We start from the raw sequence: 22578 nt of genomic DNA, 5'->3' as shown, positions 1-22578 counted from the left end.
TGATGTTCAGTAAGCCCGCACTGACGACGTGTGGTGATGGGAGATGACTGCAGTGCCACCGGAATTCAGACAACTATTTTGGTCTGCATTCATCTCTCAGAGTCAGCCATTTTGGAATCTGACATCATTGAAGAAATCATGGATTCTAAACTTAGAGCCATTCAGGTTGCACCTGCAAGGTGACGCCATATAAATATCGTTACTTTGCTCAGTGGTTTACTGTATTGGAATGTCAGATGTGAATAACGTGTTAGAAATTAATAGCAGAGACTTCACTCTTGATGGGTCGTAATCCTGGATGCTACAGGTGAGTAGTGGATAGAAATCTGCTGTAAATCTTAAATGTTCTATACACAACGTAAAACACTTTTAATTACACTACTGGCCATTAAAATTGCTACACCACGAAGATGACGTGCTACAAACGCGAAATTTAACCGACAGGAAGAAGATGCTGTGATATGCAAATGATTAGCTTTTAGGAGCATTCACCCAAGTTTGGCTCTGGTGGCGACACCTACAACGTGCTGACATGAGGAAAGTTTCCAACCGATTTCTGATACACAAATAGCAGTTGACCGGCGTTGGTTGGTCAAACGTTGTTGTGATGCCTCGTGTAAGGAGGAGAAATGCTTACCATCACGTTTCCGACTTCGATAAAAGTCGGATTGTAGCCTACCGCGATTGCGGTTTATCGTATCGCGACATTGCTGCTCACGTTGGTCGAGATCCAATGACTGTTAGCAGAATATGGAATCGGAGAGTTCAGGAGGGTAATACGGAACGCCTTGCTGGATCCCAACGGCCTCGTATCACTAGCAGTCGAGATGACAGGCATCTTATCCGCATGGTTGTAACGGATCTTGCAGCCACGTCTCGATCCCTGAGTCCACAGATGGGGACGTTTGCAAGACAACAACCATCTGCACGAACAGTTCGACGACGTTTGCAGCAGCATGGACTATCAGCTCGGAGACCACGGCTGCAGTTACCCTTGACGCTGCATCACAGACAGGAGCGCCTACAATGGTGTACTCAACGACGAACCTGGGTGCACGAATGGCAAAACGTCATTTTTTCGGATGAATCCAGGTTCTGTTTACAGCATCATGATGGTCTCATCCGTGTTTGGCGACATCGCGGTGAACGCACATTGGAAGCGTGTATTCGTCATCGCCATACTGGCGTATCACTTGGCGTGATGGTATGGGGTGCCATTGGTTACACGTCTCGGTCACCTCTTGTTCTCATTGACAGCACTTTGAACAGTGGACGTTACATTTCAGATGTGATACGACCCGTGGCTCTACCCTTGATTCGATTCCTGCGAAACCATATATTTCAGCAGGAGAATGCACGACAGCATGTTGCAGGTCCTGTACAGGATACAGAAAATGTTCTACTGTTACCCTGGCCAGCACATTCTCCAGATCTCTCACCAATTGAAAACGTCTGGTCAATGGTGGCCGAGCAACTGGCTCTTCGCAATGCGCCAGTCACTACTCTTGATGAACTGTGGTATCGTGTTGAAGCTGCATGGGCAGCTGTACCTGTACACGCCATCCAAGATCTGTTGGACTCAATGCCCAGGCGTATGAAGGCCGTTATTACGGCCAGAGGTGGTTGTTCTGGTTACTGATTTCTCAGGATCTATGCACCCAAATTGCGTGAAAATGTAATCACATGTCAGTTCTAGTATAATATATTTGTCCAATGAATACCCGATTATCATCTGCATTCTTCTTGGTGTAGCAATTTTAATGGCCAGTAGCGTATGTGAGGTATCACTTAAAAATGCAGTGCCAGCCCTGACAATAGATCACAATCTTTTTATAGGAAGGATTGTTGGATTTCAACGTTACATCTGCAGCAACATAAAATTTCTATCACACCAAGTCATGTCTACAGAGAAAATCGGCGTTAGTTAAAAAAAGTTGTACTCCTATCCATCAAAAGAATGTGAGGTTTGCTATGGTACTGCTACCTGAGAATTCTACAGTTAGCTGGGAAAGTACTGCAATCTGAATTCGCCATGGGGCCTACTGTTTGAAGATACCGAATTATACTACTACACTTGCTAGTATTGTACCATATCAACTCAGTCAAAGCGACTCATTTCTGTATGAACTATTACAACAGGTTCACCTGCCCAAACACAGTTACAGTTCATCAGTTCATCAGCTTCCAGTGTGTGTGGTAGTGTTAAAGACTTTGATGCTACTTCTGCCAGGCCTCAAACCTTACAAAGATGGGTATGTGTATTTGGTAAACCTGCATACTTGTTGAGCATACCTTACATCTCTGCTGGTCAATTCCTATTGCTATTTCACATACATATGGGGTACTGTGAGGACGAATATGTGCCTCTGTCAAGTAAATTTAAGCATTCATTCGTGGCGAACGCGTGTCACTTGTAGTCTGCAATATGGATCGCTATGGAGAGACTCAACCTATGGCGGACACATCTGTTCTTCGTATATGTTGTCAAGTTTGTGCTGGGCCATAAAATTCCTGGGTTGTAGCCGGTGTTAAACACAAGGTGCACTGAGGCCTGTGCCTGGAACTGGCGACTGTTTTCCGTGTTGAAATGTTATGGATATGAAACTAATCGACAATTACTCTCGTATGATGTTCGTATTTCGTCAGGTACATTTATCATCGCTGACGATCATTTTATAGGAATGATGTGAACGTACCATACTTCCCAAACTGTAATCGGATGTGAATATCGTAATAAGTCGATGTTATACACCTCTCGAAACCTATAACTGGTTTGTGCCAGAGAGAATCAGCATTGCATTTGGAGTCCAAGGTGATAATTTCTGCGATCATAGTGTGTGGACCTTGCAAGCGGAACATATGTTTAAGGACTGTTGGATGGCTATTATTTTCCCCAAACTACATTTGACAATTGTAAGCGTGTTTGACAACCATATAGACTGCATCAGTTGGCTGTTCAGTTTTGAAGTTAGGATGAATGCAATGTACTTTGACAGGCAGCAGACTTCGCATCCTATTAAACTTACGGTACATGGATTTTCTCATAATTTGAACTTATGGTAGTTGTTGTCGAGGCTAAATTGTTTAAACTGTGATGTCAGAGGGGATGTGGACGGTTGTTGCTTGGGGGGGAAATGAGCCAGCATGGGGCAGAGGGGCCTTCCTCTTCCCAGTGTTTCTCTTTTAAGGTATATAGTGGAGAGATCCAAATTTAGTGTTAGGAGAAGCAGTATACTTGCCCATAGATGTCTGAGGGACCTGTGTGCTGGAATTCTGTGCTGTTATAAATAGCCCAACAGGACTGAGCTGCTCTGTGACGTCATAGACTCAGTGCTAGTACTCCACGTTTCGCGTTCTGACATAACAGAGCTGCGTTAGTATGGCCCCAGTTGCCATGTTCGGCCGCGCTCTTGTATTCTGACGTAATAGAGCCTGTACCAGTAATCATAGCCTTTGACTACAACATCATAGAGCTAGTATTCCCGGTCCTCAATCTCGCAAATCTATCTTCATTTTCAAGTCTGACATGGACCCAGTGGAAACGTTTGATGTCATGATACTTTGCATAAAACATATCAGACCATAGAGTAACGATACTTTAGCAGGGTCCTTACGTGAGACGTGTATCGCTCACTGCATGGTATTTTCGCTGTTGATGTATGTTTCACTGTCCTTGGTTGATATTACACATTGTAATGCTGTAACAGTACCACCGTTTGAGAGCTGAACATCGCTTTACTTGCGCTGATTTCCGATCCTGCCCTGTTCTATCCTACAACAAAATCAAACACACACACACACACACATACACACACACACAATCGTTAATAACATACTCTGTAAAGGAAGATGCTAGTACTATCGGTTTGCCTACCTGGCTAGCCGCGCTGTCTAATACGCTACTTCCCGAGCAGGAAGGCGTGCCGGTCCCTAGCACGAATCCTCCCGGCGGATTAGTGTCAAGGTCCAATGTGCCAGCCAGCCTGTGGATGGTTCTGAAGGCAGCTTTCCATCTGCGTCGGCGAATGCAGGCTGGTTCCCCTTATTCAGCGTCAGTTACACTATGTCAGCAATTGCTGCGCAAACACTGTCTCCACATACGCGCATACCGTAATTACTCTACCACGCAAACATTTGAGCTTACACTCGTGTGGTATGAGATGTTCCTGGGAAGAGTCCAGTGGGGGCCGAACCGCACGATAACAAGATAAATGCCCTCCTTAGTAAAGAAAAGTGGACAGAGATGTACACAGCCAATGATGTCAACATGAAATTCAACATATTTCTTGACAAAATGATCCACCACTTTGAAGAGGCCTTTCCGCAAAAACCAGTAAGAATAAATAATAATAGAAACAAGAGTTGGATTACACCAGCTATAAAAATCTCTTGCAAACATAAAAGAATACTCCACATGTTATGTAAACAAAGTAGTGACTCTCCCCAATTAACAGAATACTATAAAAACTACACATGTATCCTAAGAAGAGTGATAAGACAAGCAAAAAGGATGCAGAATGATGAGTACATTGACAAATCCAGCAATAAAGTAAAAGCAATGTGGAATATCATAAAAAGGGAAAGAGGGGAAATGAAAGCTTCACATACGAACATAGAAATCAAACTCCACAATGAATCTATATCTAATCCCGAAGTTGTGGTGAACTCATTCAACAATTTCTTTACAAGCATAGCTGAAAAACTGGTCCAAAATAATCCTAACACAAATTACCAACCAGCAAACCAAAAATATCACACATGTGCAGAGTCAATTTTCATTACCAAAGTCACTGAAAATGATGTTGCAAAAGCCCTCAGAGAGCTAAAAAATTCATATTCAGCTGGAATTGATGGTATCCCAGCAGCTGTAATCAAAAATTGTGAACACACAATTGCTGAACCATTAACTCACCTCTGTGACTGTTCTCTCCAGGCAGGTATCTTCCCTGAAACTCTGAAACTTTCTAAAGTAATTCCTGTCTTCAAAAAAGGTGATAATAAAGATATGAATAACTACAGGCCTATCTCAATCTCATCCTGCTTTTCTAAAGTTTTTGAAAAAATAATGTCCAAAAAAATGATGGACTTCATCGGAAAAAAAGATTTACTAAGTTTAGCTCAACATGGGTTCAGAAGCAACAAATCTACTGAAACTGCAGTATATGATTGCATAAATACGCTTTTAGAACTGTTAGATAGAAAACAACCCATAACAGGCATATTTCTGGATCTGTCAAAGGCTTTTGACACTGTTGACCACAAAATATTACTGGAAAAATTAGAACACTACGGTATCAGAGGAATTGCAAACAACTGGATTGCTACATTCCTAACCAATCGGATGCAGAGAGTCGGCATGAAATATACTAATAGACAAAGCAACTCAATAACCGAAATACTATCAAGTAATAAAACTGTAAAGCAAGGTGTTCCACAGGGCTCAGTATTGGGACCCCTACTTTTCTTCCTGTATATTAACGACTTGAGCCTGAATGTTGATGCACACAAAACAATAATATTTGCTGATGACACAACTGTACTCCTGAAAGGGGAGAATACAGAGGCTGTGCAAAAAGCTGTGAACTTGGCTACTGATCAACTCAGCAACTGGGCAAAAATCAACAGATTAACTATCAGCGCCAAAAAGACAGCTTCCATGAACTTCCACACAACACAAAATGCAAATTCCTCTCAGCCATCTGTCACTATAAATAACTAGTCAATAGATACCGACGCTGTTTTCAAATTCTTAGGTCTGTGGGTTCAAGATAAACTGAAATGGAATACACATACAGGAAAGGTAAATGCCAGGATTTGTACTGGCTGTTATGCATTGAGTGTACTGAAAACATGTGCTAGCCTGAAAACATTAACCAGTGCATACTACGCTTATATACAAGCCCACCTAAAATATGGTGTAATATTCTGGGGAAATGCTCCAACTGCTCTGAGCACATTCAGAATCCAGAAGAGAGCAATGAGGATTATTACTGGGAGCAAACCCAGAGACTCCTGCAAACCCATCTTCAGAAAGTTGGAAATCCTTACACTGCCTTGCCTCTACATTCTGGAGACTCTAAAATTCTTCAGAAAACACATAGTGCCAACTGACCTGGGTCGTAAAAAATAGTGTAATACATGAACACAACACCAGGAAAAACGCAAACCTGCATGTTATACGCACAAACACTCAACTGTGTAAGAAGGGAGTTTTCCACATGGGCCTCCAGCTGTTCAACAATCTTCCCACTAGTATTAAGTCCATCGAAGACAACATAAAATTTAACAAAGCCGTGAAGTCATATTTGTTGTGTCACTGTTTTTACTCTGTAAATGAATACTTAGAACAATAATCTTGCTGTTTGTGTTAAATTGAAAACATTGAGCAATATAATACATTAGGATACTATAGGCTTACGTTAATATATGTTAACAATGTTAAATGATATTTTCCGACATCTGCAACACACTGTGTACCATCAGATCACATGAAATAAATAAATAAATGTGTTCGGTGTGTGTGTGGGGGTGGGGCAGCTGGGGAGGGGGGGGGGGGGACTGCTGTGGCCTATTGTGGGGTTGTGAACCACTGAAGTTTACGGCGGGACGAAGCCTCTCTGTCGTTTCTAGGTCCCCGGTTTCAATACACAAAACACAATATGCACTACCGGTTTTAGAGAGCACGACAAGCAGATATTGAACTACATCATAGACATCCTGTTATGATTATAAAGTTTATGTATAGTCCAGACGAAACTGTAGTGGCATAAAGCGAAGTTCACTTCTTTCGGTAAAATTTTCATCGACATAAACACAAAACTCGGTGATCAGCGGCGCCGACCCGGCCGGGGAAGGCTACATTCAATTGTGTTAATACTATGTAGAACGCAGAAAATGGCAGCTAATTTCACAACGCAAAAGAAAAGCATCGACGCAAATCACAGCACACTGCACTGCTAGACAATAAACAGGATTGTAGGCATTCTGCACAGCACACTATTCTTTATTTAACTTGTCTTTGGTATGTTTACTTTTAGTTTGCATCGACATCTATGAACAGCTGGTTGTGAACTTCAAAGGTTGTGAATTAAATGTCTATAATCTTTCGTATTTCTCTTGCAAGTGCTACAATTTTCAACAATTCAAATGACAGCCAGCGGTTAAAAAAAGTCAGCGTATGTACAATGCGTTACTAATATTGACAACAGTCAGTATGTCAGACCAGGGTATTAATGTACATCCAGAGGTACCGAGCAAGGTGGCGCAGTGGTTAGCACATTGGACTCACATTTGGGATGATGATGGTTCAAACCCACGTGCCGCTATTCTGACTTAGTTTTCCCGTGATTTTCCTAAATCGCTTCAGACAAATGCCAAGATGGTTCCTTTGAAAGGGCACAGCCGATTTCCCTCCGCATCCTTCCCTAATCCGATGGGACTGATGACCTCGCTGTTTGGTCCCCCTCCCCCAAATCAACCAACCATCCATCCATCCAGAGGCAGCCTTCCATTGAGAAAAAAAGCAGAACACAGATCACATCATTTGACTTAAATAGTGCAGTGTGTTAGTATTTCTGCCGTTAAAATAATAGAAAATGGACAGCTCAGCTCATTGATCACTGATTACATTAGATTAGATTTACTTTCATTCCAATTGATCCATAGTGAGCAGGTCCTCCTGGATGTGGAACATGTCAGAAAAACAATAATATATGACAAATATTTACAACTGAAAAAAATAAGCTAATGTATCTTCCACAGGTCCCAAGTGGATTTATCGTCATTTTTTTAATGAACAGTATATGAAAGAATCATTTTACAAACACTAATGCACTGAAATTAAAATAAAAAAGTTTTATTTATTTATGAGGTAATAAACATGTAATAGAACTACTACAATACCTATTTACAAAGAACACATTACTGCACTAAAATAGTGCAGAGGTTATATTGTACTTCAGTTGGTTCTACTGAGAAATTCGTCAATGAAGTGGAAGGAGTTGGCCACCAGTAAACCCTTCAGGCTTCCCTTAAACTGAATTTCATTGGTTGTTAAGCTTTTTATGGCTGCTGGCAAGTTATTGTAAATGTAATGTACACCTTTTTGTACAAGAATAAGTTACTTTAAATCCTTGTGAAGATTTTATTACTAGTATTGATTCCATGACTTGAGCTGTTGGTTTGAAAAAGTGATATACTTTTAATGACAAATTTCATTGAGGAATAAATATATTGGGAAGCAGTAGTCAGTGTCCCTTTCCCTAAGCCGGCTTCTGCAGGATGTTCTTGAGTTCACACCACCTATAACTCTTACTGCACGTTTTTGTGCCCAGAAAACTTTAGCTTGGCTTGGTGAATTACCCCAAAAAATAATCCCATATGACATTATGAAATGAAAGCATAGTATGCCAGCTTTTTCATTTTTATATCCCCTATGTCTGACACATTTTGCATTGCAAATAGTGAATTGTTAAGACGCTTCAGCAGTGGGGCACCCCTTACAAGTTCTGAACTGCATGTAGTGTTTTTTTTTTCAAAGTTTAGTGACATATGAATGCGTGGAATTATAGGAATTCGTATAACTGATTCCCCTAGATGGGCACTTCAGTGCGGATACACAAGTACGTCCGACTTCCTATGGGAATCCAAGAGTAGCAAGCGTGGAGGAAATGCACAAGGAGTGCGCATGGGCTCAGTGGAAATGTGAGTTGGCCTTGTGGCATGCCGAGATAGTCTGCACAGTTGCGATAACACCATGCACGGATGGAGCAGTGGTTAATGCACCTGCCTTAGTAAGTAGAAGATCCTGGGTTCAAATACACCTTCACTTGTCCCCGATGATTCCGCATAATGTTCTGAAGCAGCTGGCCTTCCCTTTCTTTCCCTCCTCCCCCCTTCAACGTACATACACTGAGGTACTGTCAGGATGTTACAGTCAACAAAAACTCAAGATTATAAGACAAGGCTTCACTTAAACATGAGTTGAAAGATATGACGCATTTTGCAGTAATACATAATTATCTTGCTAAAATTATAGTGAGTTATGGTAACACTTTTCCTCCCATTAAAGAAAATGAGGTAATGCCATTGTGGCCTCTATGGTGGCATTTGGGAACAGTGTGACGTGCCTGGAGCAATATTCATTGACTCAAATGAGCTGTTAAATGATAAATGTGTGGTGGAAGATTGCCTCTACCTCATCTGGGTAGGCTCTAGAACGCCAAAAAAATGCTTGCAGACATATATAAAATCCAGAAAAGCAAGGAAAACTGGTACATTCTCACGAGGTGACAAATAAAGGTGTAAATTGAAAATTAAAGTTTAAATACCAAAGAGACGGCGCACGTCAAATAACACAGTAAACACTAAACAACATAGATGTGCAGCAGTATCAAACAACTTCAAATTCTACTTAGAGAACAAGTAAACATGAATCAAAGATACATATCAACCGAGCTGTAGACGGCAAGTCAACATTTAACAGGCTTTAAAACAAAAAAGGAATCATCGAAATAATTAATTGTGAGGGTGAGTGATTAAGTAAGGTTAAACCACAGTCCAGGCGCGGCTCGTGGTTTCTATACCGGGGAAGGCTGCGGCATTTATCGATCGGAGCCAACATAGACCTCGGGTTACACTACAGATTAGTCTGACATAAACAACTAAAAATTCAGGGGCAGGGGGGTGGCAGATCACTCTCTACCCATGATTTTACGTACTGCATCTTCTATAATCAGGTATTAAATATGATTAAAAGCTAACTTCGAATTAAAATCTTTGGTTAGTGTTTTTATAAGTCATCATTACATATTCTGACACTTTGCAGCAAATCATATGAAAAGACGCGTTTCGGAGAGATCTTTAATGCGATGAATGTTATCTTTGCGACTGCTTAATATTTTTGGTATTTTCAGTACTAAACTTATGGCGTTTATTGTGGTTAACCTCCAAAGCTCGAAGTTTACGAGTTCGCAAGATGATACTGTGATGTTTTCGTGACGTCACAAGTCTTGTGCTGTGATTGGGTGGCATGAGCAATCCGTGCAACTGCCATATTAATTCACATGTTTGAGAAGCGAACAGTTCGTATTTATTGTGTATTATGAAAATATGTATTTATATGAAATAGCGCACTAAAGATCTCTCCAAAATACGTCATTTTTAGTACGGTTTGTTGTGCTAAAGTACACAAATGTGACACTGTAGCGCAACACACTGTACTGGTACCAAAAGTGATTCGTTTCGGAAAATTCCATCACGTTTATGACTGACTAAACATGACACTACACTCTTTTACTCACTTCACTTAATAGGCTAAGTAGGACTTAATATAAAGAAATTACCTCTTATCAATTATGAACGCACTTTTGCTTACCTCAATTCATTTGTTTATAGAAGAAGTCAGCTCGTCTCCCCTTCTGCACAGCAAAATGGTCTATGACCATTTCATTGAAATTTGGCCGATTCAATAATTCTTTTTCTAGGGATCACATTGCAAGTGCACAAAGTCTGTCCTCATTCATAGTGTTGCGCATGAATGTTTTCACTCGCTTTAACGTAGAGAAGCAGCGTTCTGCCTCGCCGGTCGTCATAGGGAAGGTTACTATTATTTGCAGAAGTTTTACACTTTCAGGAAAAGCTTTAGCCAGATTGTTATCGTAAAGAAAGTTCAACAAGGTCAAAGCACCTGACGCCTTCATAAAATCTTTTCGGCTGTGCAACACGTTCTGCTCATGACGTAGATCAGAAGACTGTAAATTGAACAAATTAACAGCTATTTTAAGCTCTTTTTCCGGAAAAATAGTTTGATGTTTTGCAAACAACGATGGATCAAACAGCTGTGCAATCAATAAGTGATCATTGAAACTGAATCGTTCTCTGATCTGAGTTGTGATGAGGTCGCAAACGTTTCGTGCACACACTATTCTTGATTCTGTGAAAAGTGCCCGTTTTGCAGTTGGTTCTACCTGTTCCAAGTGATCGTCAGTTTCAAGTGAGGCCCTAAATTTGCTGGACAGAATCTGCAAAGTGCGAAACATATTCAACAGTTTTCACTGCATCAAAATTCCTCTGCTGCAGTTGATTAAAGAGAATGTCACAATGAGGCATGACTGTATTGAAAAAATTTAACAAGAAGAGTAAATCTTCGTCTTGCAGGAAACCCTTCAGTCCCGTGGCCTTGTTTATTGTCTTGTAATCACTGGCATCATCATCAATAATTCTTCCTAGACACTCAACAATTTCCTTTTGGTATTTGTACACAGTGGTTACGCTCCGTGATTTAAAATTCCATCTGATGGACTGAGGACAGGTAGGAATACGCTTCTTCACTACTTCGTCAAGAATGGCTGTATGGCTAGAAGACCAGGAAATAAAGGTGGAAATTCCTTGCAAGTTGCTAAAGAAGATCCGCACTTGTTTATTGCCCGTCACACAACGTTCAACAATTAAATTTAACTGATGGGTGTAACAGTGAATAAAGTGAGCATTCCTGTACTCTTCTCTAATTCTAGTTCGAACTCCACTTTTATGGCCACTCATAACAGGAGCATCGTTGTAACACTGAGCTATCAGTTTTTCAGATGTTTCATGTACATTCATTTTCTCTAGCTCGCAGAGAACAGCTACAGTTACATCGTCAGCACTATGACTTTTTGGGCGTACAAAGGAAATAAATCTTTCATTTATTTGTCCCAGTAGCTCCTAGTGAATTATTAGGGCCAATTGTGACAAATTTGCACAGTCAGTAGTTTCATCAACTTCTATTGCGAGAAAGTTTGCCTTGGACAGTTCACTCCTGATGAGATTGAGGCATACCTCATAAATTGATTCCAGGAGTTCATTTTGAATTGTCTTTGATAGGCCTAAGAAAACACGGTTTTCTGATTTCTCAATGTGCTGCTTCAAGACGCAGTCCAGTTCTGCCATAAGACTGACTAATACTCGAAAAATTCATGGGTTTTTGAAATCTTCTGTTTCGTCGTGGCCCCTTAAGGCAAGCTCGAATTTGCCGCAAAATTTAATACAGTCTATCAGTTTACCCAGAATATACCGATTTTTTGATACATTTTCATTATATATATTGACTCTCTTCTTTCTGATCATCATGGGATTGTTATACATGTAAACGTGGATGCAATGATTTTGAATGTCGCCAAGCCTCCTGTGATTTATAAGACACAATGTACTATTAGTGACTGTAATATATCCGTTTTTCTAAACTGTCTCAGAGAAATTAATTGGTTGTGTGTGTATGGTAACACTGGAGCAGAAAACCAATTCAACAACTTTCTTGAATTATTCATGTGAGCAGTTAACATTGGCCTGCCACTAAAGAACAAATGTGTTAAAATGAGCAGGGTATTGACTATCAATAAAAATAAGTGGTACACACAGGAACTACGAAAACTTAAGGATCAATGCAACAATTTCTACTACCTAGCTAAGAATTCATCTTGTCTGCATGCAGAAGTAAGATATAAAGAATGCAAATATCAGTACAGAATGGGTATTAAGAAAGCTAAACTAGAATATAATTGCAAATTGGTTGCACAAGCTATTAATAAACCAAAGGAAATGTGGAAAATCATTCATGAGAATCTAGCATTGGATAGCAAAGAATTTGTATCTAGATCCAAAATTAGTGCTGATAGTTTTAATAATTATTTAGTAAACAGTGTAGATAGTGTAATTACTAAGATACCTGACAGTAAACATGAACCTAGCTACTATTTGGATGTTGCCTATAAAAACCAAAATGTTATGGAGAATGTGTTTTATTTTGAACACATTTGTGTAGAAGATGTACACTCTGTCATTCTTTCTCTTAGCAAAAGTGATTCAATGGATATTTACAATATCAGCTCTAAAATATTGAAACTTAGTAGTCATAATATATCAGAGGTTCTCTGTCACATCATAAACTACTGCTTTGATGAAAGTTGTTTCCCTGAAAAAATTAAAAGTAGCTAAAGTAATCCCAGTCCACAAAAAATGTGACAATAATTTGCCTAGCAATTATAGGCCAGTTTCTCTTGTACCACTTTTATCCAAAGTCATTGAGAAACTAATGAGTATTCAAATAATCAATTTTCTAGGTTCTTATCAATTACTTTCAAATAGCCAGTTTGGGTTTAGGAAAAATCTATCAACATGTGATGCTGTTATGAGCTACATATGTAACTGTCTTGAAGCAAAAGAAGAAAACTTTATTGTAAGTACAAAGTTTTTTGATTTATCAAAAGCATTTGACACTGTGTGCCACAACACTCTGCTGCTGAAATGAAAAACTGTAGGTTTCTCAGTCTCTGCTGTTAAAATTATTCAGTCATGCTTATCTAACAGATCTCAAACTGTTTACTTCAATAACCAATATTCTAGTTTCCTACCCGTTAACCATGGTGTTCCCTCTTGTTCATATTATATATGAATGACCTACCTAGCAATATAATAGATGATACTACTACAAACTGTTGCTTGTATGCAGATGATATCAGTTTAAATGTTACAGTGCCTACAAACAATAACATAAGTAACTCTACCTCACTCAAGGTAGATATACTTTCTGACTGGTGCAATGCCAATAGCCTGTCTATGAACATAAATAAAACACAGGAATTAAACATTTCTTTTAACAATAGAATCACCTTAGAGACAGTTCCTGTAAAGTTTCTTGGCATTGTTTTGCAAAACAATTTAGGGTGGCAGGCACATGTGAATTATTTAACACCAAAAATTTCTAAAGGAATATTTATGCTCAGAAAATTACAAGCAACAGTAGATGAGAAAATTTTGCTTTCTGTCTATTATAGTTATATTCACTCTCATTTGACGTGTGGGACAATCTTGTAGGGAAATAATTGCTACTCAAAATGCTTATTTACAGCCCAGAAAAAAGCTGTCAGACTGATATGTAAAGTACCACCTAGGACTCACTGTAGAGAATTATTTATTAAACTTAGTATCATGACCTTGCATGTATATACATATTTCAATGTCTCTTGTACATTAAAATGAACTTGTCTAGTTTTCATCTGAATTCTGATGTACATAGTTATAACACACGACACTGTAATGATGTAAGAAAAGACTACTGCTCATATACCAAAACTCTAAACAGCTTCAAGCACACATCTGTAAAGCTATTTAATAAACTACCAGAGTCAGTTAAAAGTCTGCAGCTGAAAAAATTTAACATATTTGTAAGAACTTTATTAATTCAGAATTGTTTTTGTACAATGGAAGATTTCTGTGAGCATAATTTTTAACATAGATTAATTATTTGTGTATTTATTGTCATTGTTGTTTGTACATTTTTGATGTTGCTTATACAAGCTTTACATCTCTGTAAACGTTTTGTTTTTGGGCAATAAAAATCAATCAATCAATCAATCAATTTATATTACAGCGGTAAGCACTGTCTAATTGGCACATAATGTCCACTTTCCCTAGCATTGAAAACTCAATGAACCCATTTAAATGTTTTTCGCTGGAATTATGTTTTTTCACCTTTGCGTGAAAATTCTTTAAGTCAGCAATACCAGTTTCACTCCAGGCACTATCAGTACTATTTGTAAGAAGACAGGTGAAACAGAAAAATGCGTTTTCACTTCACAACCACACAACCACTCAGCTGCATCGTACATTGCTCTATTAAAACTGCGTTTGTATCCTTGCCTAGATTTGCACTGTTTCTGATTGATCGTTAGATCGGGTCTGGGTGCACCAAGTTCTTTCACTTTCATCCTGTGGCCGTGTTCCAAGCTTTTAACTATTAAATTGCACACTGAATTCATATTGCGCTGGTTTCACACTCATCGTATGTAGCAGATATTCACAAGGAAGTAAAACTCACTAAAATCTTGCAAAATACACTGCGAAATAGAAACTTGCTAATATCACACGGTATCAACAAAAGCAGTCAGCATCAGCAAGCAAGGAAAATAAAGTAAGGGGCAAATTTCGCGCGCTTTGTCCTCTAATCACTTACGAAACTCTCGCTAGATGGCAGTACTGTTGTGTTACTGTAGTCTAGTGCACTCTGGCGGGATATTTGCAAACTTTAAACTTGCTCTAAATGTGGATAAAATAGCCAATGGCAGAAACAAAACTACTATGTAAAACATTATCAAAACAATAATACTAAACGTCGATTAATGACGCATCGAGGCGTAATAGAGATGTGCAGAGACAGAGATTGGATAGCGAAGTTTCGGCCACTCTACATTCCTTTATTACATAGATAGTGGAACGTGAAAAACGTGTGGTGGTTGGTATGACACCCTTAGGCTGCAAGCTCTGAGCCTTCGGATCGCCCATAACGAGCGGTGCTATGTAGAAGCCACGCCCCCAAACCGCTACTACATGCAGCTTACGGACTTTCCAAGGCGCAGCCTAAACACTACTAACCGTTCAGAAAACATCCATCGATACAAACAGTTCCAAAAACGTTGACCGTCGTTATTTCAATTGGAATGTGAAATATGCGAAATTCGTCATGATAATTTAAATTATGTAATACATTCTTGCGAAATTTACTTTAACATATATTTAAAGGCAAGAAAACATTTTATTAGCTTTGTAATTACACCCTGGATACGGAAAAAACAACACATTTACTGTAAGAAAAAACACAGAAGTTACACACAAGCCAAGAATAAAGATATTGACAGCAGAGTCCTGGAGCAGCACATAAATATAGACGTCAAGGATTTTTTTCTTTTCTTTTAACACTTCCTCCAAAAGAAAAAAAATCATGAAATTATTGCTTTGTCTCTTGCATGCCAATTTCTGAACATAGAAAATTAAATCGAACTCGTTCAAGAGGTTTCGTCAAAATATCTGCCAACTGGTTGTGTCCATCAATGTGTTCCAAGAAAATCTCACCGTTCAGATATCTTTCATGAACATAGAAATGTCGGACCTCTATATGTTTAGAACGTCGATGATATTCTGGATTTTTTGCCAACTTCAATGCACTAGCATTGTCAATGTAAAGAACTGGAGGCTGCCCCGACATTTCCACTAATTCTGATAGCAGACGACGTAACCAAACTAACTCTTTTGCTCCTTCACTAGCTGCAATTATTTCCGCCTTGGTTGTGGATGTGGCCACTACTTTCTGCAACTGACTTGTCCATGACACTGCACCACCTGAGTACTTTGCAAGAATTCCAGTTGTTGAGCGCCTTGTCCGGTTATCACCTGCGAAATCTGCATCAGCGTAAATCTTTAACTCTTCTTTTTTATTATATACAATTCCAAAATTTAAGGTCCCTTTCAAATACCGGAAAATGCGCTTTATTCTGTTCCAGTCTTCAGTGGTTGGTTTCTCCATAGCTCGAGCAGCTTTATTGACTGCAAAAGTGATGTCTGGACGAGTTACTGTTGAAAGGTACATGAGACAACCAATTGCTTCACGGTAGGGTACAGATGACGAAACTTCTTCGTTTTGATTATTGTCCTCACGTCCAATAGGAGTTGAGATTGTATTGCATTCTGCCATTCGAAGTCTTTGCAGAATTTCTTCTGTGTATTTCTCTTGACTTATCATTATTGCTCTATCTTCATATTGCTTTATTTTTATGCCAAGAAAATTGTCAAGACTGCCAGTTGTTATTTCGAATTCATGTTGTAAAACATCCATAAAAACAGCAATTTCTCTCTTGTTACTGCCGACAATCAGGCCATCATCAACGTAGATTGCCACATAAAGGCTATTTCCATTTTGTCTACGATAAAATAGGCATGGGTCTGCATCACTGTTTGAAAAACCAGCTTTCTTCATGAACTCAACAAAACGTTTGTCCCAGCAACGTGGCGCTTGCTTCAACCCATAAACACCTTTTTTTAAGAAACATACTCAGCCTGTACCATCTTCGAAACCTTCTGGTTGTTCCATATATACTTCATCTTCAAGTATTCCATTCAAAAAAGCTGTCTTTACATCGAATTGTTCTAGCAGCATTTTCTTTGAAGCAGCTACAGCCAACAGAGTTCGTATGGTGTCATAACGTGCCACAGGGCTAAAGGCGTCGTCATAATCAATTCCTGCTTTCTGAATACAGCCTTTTGCAACCAATCTGGCTTTAAAGCGAGTACCTCCATTGACTGCGACTTTTCGCCGTAGAACCCAGCGGTTTTGCAATACTTTGGGATTCTTCGGACGGTCAACCAGCACCCAGGTATTGTTTTCCTTAAGTGATTCAAGTTCTTCACTAATAGCTTGCATCCATTCTTCCTTCTCGTTTGACTGCAATATTTCTGAAAAACAGTTTGGATCTTTGTATCCAAATGCATCAACTTTTGTTGCCATACAAAATTCACCACTTTCCATCCAGGTTGGTTTTCTTCGTTGTCTTTTATTCTTCTGTTTCTCTTCATTAGAAGATTCAGCAGCTTCTGCTTTTAGAAATTCTGTTAATTCTTTATTTTCTTCAGATTCACTCGACTCTTGACTTCCTCTAGAATCGAGAGCGCCAATTTTTTGTTGAGTTTGGCTTCCTCCAGAAGTGTACAGCCTAGGAGATTTACATTGGTCATCTTTAGATGAATTTGGATCATTAAATTCTTCCCGAGGGACTTCAAATTCAACATGATCACTATGTAAATCACAAACAATATCTGGCTTAAATTTTACATCGTGACTCAACACCACTTTTCTTTTAGATGGAATCCAAACTCTGAACCCATCTTTGTCATTAACATATCCAACAAGTCGTCCAAAAACTGCCTTATCATCAAACTTGGAACGGAATTGTTTGTTAATGTGAATATAGCAGCCTGTGCCAAAAATTCTGAGATGATCAAGTCGTCCTACTGGTCGATTAAACCATAGTTCATAAGGGGTTTTATTTTCAACTGAAGATTTTCCAGTACGATTTATTAGGTAGACTGCTGTGTTACATGCCTCTGCCCACAACCCTTTAGGTAATTTACTCGGATTTAGCATTGACCGGGCAGCTTCAACAATGGTCCTATTTTCCCGTTCAGCCACACCATTTTGTTCAGGAGTGTAAGGAGGAGGAATCAGTAGCTCTATTCCCCTGTATGCAAGCAGTTCACTGACATTCTTATTGTTAAATTCTTTGCCACCATCACATCTAAATTGTTTGACAACATGTCCATTAGTTCGTGCTTCATTTAAAAACTGCTTAAGCACAGTACACACTTCACTTTTGTGTCTTAAAAAGAAAATTCGACGAAATTTACTAAAATCGTCTTTGAAACATACATAATAATGCTTGCCTCCAAAAGATTTCGTGCTCATTGGTCCATTTAGATCCGCGTGGATTAATTCACCAGTACTGGTAGCGCGTATTGTTCGTGTTTTGAATGGCAGCCTATGCATCTTTCCAACCGCACAGCCGTCACAAAATTCATTCTTGGCATCTTCCACATTAATGTTCATTTCTTTTAAAATATTCTTCACATGTTGTTTATTCTGATGACCAAACCTTTCATGGTACACTTGCAATGTTTTGGATGAAGTCATCAAGCTCATACGATTCATTTTTACATTTCTAACAACACGCATGTTCAACACATAAAGTCTATTTTTCACATAACCTGTCATAACAATATTGCCACTGACTTGTTTTCGAACACAGACATTATTATAACTAAAATTAGTACTGTAGCCTCTGCAGGCAATGGCTCTCACAGAGAACAGATTAGCACTTGCATCAGGGACGTACAAAACATTGTCCATTCTAGCATTGTACCATTTATTGTTTCGTCGGATTTGGATGTAAGCTGTTCCTTGACCGTACGCACACATTTTGACATCTTGTTTTCCCAATGAAATTACTTGAGGAACATCAAATTCACTATACGAAACAAAATACTGTTTGTTGGGAGTGATATGATTTGTAGCGCCACTGTCGCAATACCATTTATTTGGGCTACTGTGATTATTGGTACACACACCCATAGCGTATGAAGTAAATGCAGCGTGTTCACTGTCTCGCTTCTTCTCTTTTCTTTTATTGCTGTCACGAGTGTTCTGTGGACACTCTGCTGCCCAGTGACCTAATTGTTTGCATTTATTACACGGAAACTTCTGTTTTAATTGTGACTTCGTCATCTTTACTTGCTGATTACTTGTTTGCCGTTTTCTTGTTTTAGAAACGACAAAAGCTGCACTTCCATTAACGTCTTGTTCACGCAGTTCAATAGTACAGAGTTTTTCAATCAATAAATTCAAGCTTTGCTTTTCTGTCGGTATCGTATCCCAGAGATCCTCAAAATTGTCGTAGTCTTTTCCCAGTGTAGACAAAATTCGACCATTTAAGATTCTTTCAGATAGCGTATTTTCTTCATGTTTTGCTAATTCATCGTTCAGGTCCACAAATAACTTTTGCAGTTTGGCCACATGTGCACTATTATCTTCCGATTCATCACGTTTAACACGGAAAAATGTTTCAATCAACATATTCAAACGCTGAGTACTGCTACGTTCAAATCGGCCGCGTAATTTGTCCCAGATTTCTTTAGCATTCTTGCACGTTAAGACGACTTCTGCAACAGGTTTACTTAGCGCACTTGCTATAAGACTTGCTGCCTTTGCGTCGTCCTTGAGCCATTCCACATACGCTTCTTTTTGTTTACTTGTCGCATCTTGCGGCAACTCTACACGTTCACGTGTACCGTTAATAATATCTTCTAGTCCATATGAACGTAGCACCATAGAAATATGCCATTTCCATTTGGCCCAGTCGTCAGGTCCTTCAAGCTTATCAATACTGACCTTATAATCGCCGCTAGCAGTCATGTTTCTTTACAGACATACGCTCATTTCAAATATTGTTTTAATTAAACTGTGTTGTTTGCCTTTACACGTGGACTGGGCCCATAACCTAATGAAAAATATTATTTAAAGGCAAGAAAACATTTTATTAGCTTTGTAATTACACCCTGGATACGAAAAAAACAACACATTTACTGTAAGAAAAAACACAGAAGTTACACACAATCCAAGAATAAAGATATTGACAGCAGAGTCATGGAGCAGCACATAAATATAGACGTCAAGGAATTTTTTTCTTTTCTTTTAACATAATTTAAATTATGTAATACGTTCTTGCGAAATTTACTTTAACATATATTTTGGGGCGGCTCCGCCTCAGAGCCTTTAATTACGAGCCGCGCCTGCCACAGTCTACAGTTAGACTGTTGTTAAACTGACGCAAAACAATTATCCGTATATCGATTATTAAGACAATCTCGATTAACTGCAACTAATCGCGTGTAGCTACTACTCGTTTTAGTTTACAAACAAACGTGAAGCCGCAGACGAGTCAGGGGGGGCTCATAATGCGTGCGCAGAACAGAGATTTTTCGTCGTACTGCGCATGACGTCAGCGTCGAGAAACTCCGCTCAGTTCGCGCGCTTTCTTACGTGTTGAAGCAAGTAAGTTTTGTGTTGTTGCTGTTTGTTATCGTGTTGAATCGTGTTTATTCTTTCTGCGACACTTTAACAATGCCGAATTGTGCCGTGGCTATGTGTGAAAACTATAATCAGAAGACTAAAGGGAGTAGTATTTCCTATCATAAGTTTCCGAAAGATCCTGACACCTGTGCTCGGTGGGTTCAGCTCTGTAGAAGAAGTGATAGTATTAACATTAAAAATGCTACTATCTGTAGCGTACATTTTAAAGAAGACGATTATTTACGGGATCTCCAAGCTGAATTAATGAAACTTCCGCCAAAGAAGATCTTAAAGCGGACTGCAGTTCCTTCTTTGCACCTCATTAAAGCCACATCTGCAGCTGCTGCTGCTGCTTCGTCTTCTGTCCAAGAAAGAAATGACAGAAGGAAAGATCGTGAAACACGAAAACGTGCACTTAACAGACTAGCTTCACTGTCACCGAAGAAAAAAAAAGTGGATCAAAGCACAGAAACTGAAAAAGGCCGCATCGAGGATGAAATGAAGAGGCTTCATAAGGAATTATCGCTACAGACAGAAGAAAATAAGCGTTTGATAGCTGAAAACAACACGCTGAGAACGAGAAACAAATTACTGGCTCATGCATTAAGCAGACAGAGAAAGCTATGCCAAAGCCTTCAGTATCAACGAAGTACTAAAGTGACAACTAAAGTACACCAAGTTTTAAAAAAAGTGTTTACGAACGCACAAATTGAATGTCTTCTTAAATCAAAGAAGAGCACCCATTGGACCCAGGAAGATATAAGCAAAGCCTTGCTTCTGCGCTCTCTGTCCAGAAAAACTTATATTTATTTAAGAAATATAATGGGAATACCATTACCTGGACTTTCTACGTTAAAACGATGGATATCCAATTCTTTTCGTTGTGTTCCCGGAATTTTGACTGATGTATTGTACTTAATGAATAAGCAAGCAACAAACTTAAGTCAAGCAGAGAAGCTGTGTGTGTTAAGCTTTGACGAAATGAATGTGGACAGTCGCATATGCTACGATCAAGAAACTGACACCATATACGGACCACATAGCCAGGTACAGGTTGTTATGGCACGTGGTTTGTGTGGAACCTGGAAGCAGCCCGTATATTATAACTCTGACAGTACGATGAATCGGGATTTACTGATCAGTATCGTCAGAGAGACGCAGAAAGTGGGATTTGTCGTAGTTGGTATAGTGTCTGATTTGGGGGGTAAAAATGGGAAAGTGTGGAAGGAATTCCACATCGACTACACAAACACGTGCTTCACCAACCCAGATGATGAAACGAAACGTGTTTGGGTATTTGCTGATGTACCACATATGATGAAACTTCTCAGAAACCACTTTTTAGATGATGGTTTCTCATTAAGTGACGGAAGAACGATAACAAAGGGCGTAATCGAGCAGCTATTGTCGAAAGATAATGGAGAACTGAAACTGTGCCCTAAGCTTACTGCTCATCATCTGACTGTTTGTGGAAGAGATCGACAGCGCGTTCATCTTGCTTCCCAACTCTTTTCTAACACTGTATCAGAAGCAATTTCTTTTGTAATGACTGAAGAAAAAGACACGGCAGAATTCTTCAAATTGGTGAACGACACTTTTGATGTTATGAATTCGAGGGTACCTGTCGGCAAACGACCAATTTCAAGTGATTTTGGATTGTGTAAGAAGATGCAGGAGGAAGTTCTTCGCAGATTCTACTCCGTCTGTGAAAAAATGAGAGTGGGAAATCGTAAAACTTTACTTCCTTTCCAAAAGGTATTACTCACCTCGATTCGGTCACTGCTGGGTTGTTTTTCGGATTTAAAACATGGCTACGGTTTGAAGTATGTATTGACCTCAAGGTTCAACCAAGACTGCCTTGAAAACTTATTTTCCCAGATAAGAGCAATTGGCAGAGCCTATGATCATCCCTTACCAGTGGAATTTAAAAGCCGTTTGCGTATTTTAGTTATGAACAAAAGTATCGCTAACATTCAGTTACGCAGTTCTTGTCCAGTCTCAGCGGAAACTGATACAAATTATTTGACTTCCAACCTGTTTGCAGGACTTGTGCCGGGCATTGAAGAAGCGTTGTCAATGATAGAAGGTGACCAACAAATGAGGGACATTACACTACATGACTTAATTGTCCCACCTTTGATAGAAGATTC

At 39.3% G+C, this 22578-nt stretch overlaps 1 protein-coding gene across 3 annotated transcripts in view; it reads left to right on the top strand.

Annotated features, from left to right (window-relative positions):
* Positions 1-20176: 20176 nt before the first annotated feature.
* Positions 20177-22578, top strand: part of LOC126106687 (zinc finger protein 501-like) — a 229658-nt gene continuing 227256 nt past the window's right edge. Inside the window, exon 1 of one of the 3 annotated variants that reach the window (XM_049913061.1) lies at positions 20177-20298. The gene's annotated coding sequence lies outside the window, so the exon portion shown is untranslated. The remainder of the gene's footprint in view (positions 20299-22578) is intronic. The other 2 variants (XM_049913063.1, XM_049913058.1) reach the window with 2 other exon arrangements.

This window comes from Schistocerca cancellata, chromosome 10 (assembly GCF_023864275.1).
Source record: "Schistocerca cancellata isolate TAMUIC-IGC-003103 chromosome 10, iqSchCanc2.1, whole genome shotgun sequence".
In the NCBI taxonomy this organism is placed as follows: Eukaryota; Metazoa; Arthropoda; class Insecta; order Orthoptera; family Acrididae; genus Schistocerca; species Schistocerca cancellata.
This window is presented reverse-complemented; position numbering and strand designations above follow the sequence as displayed.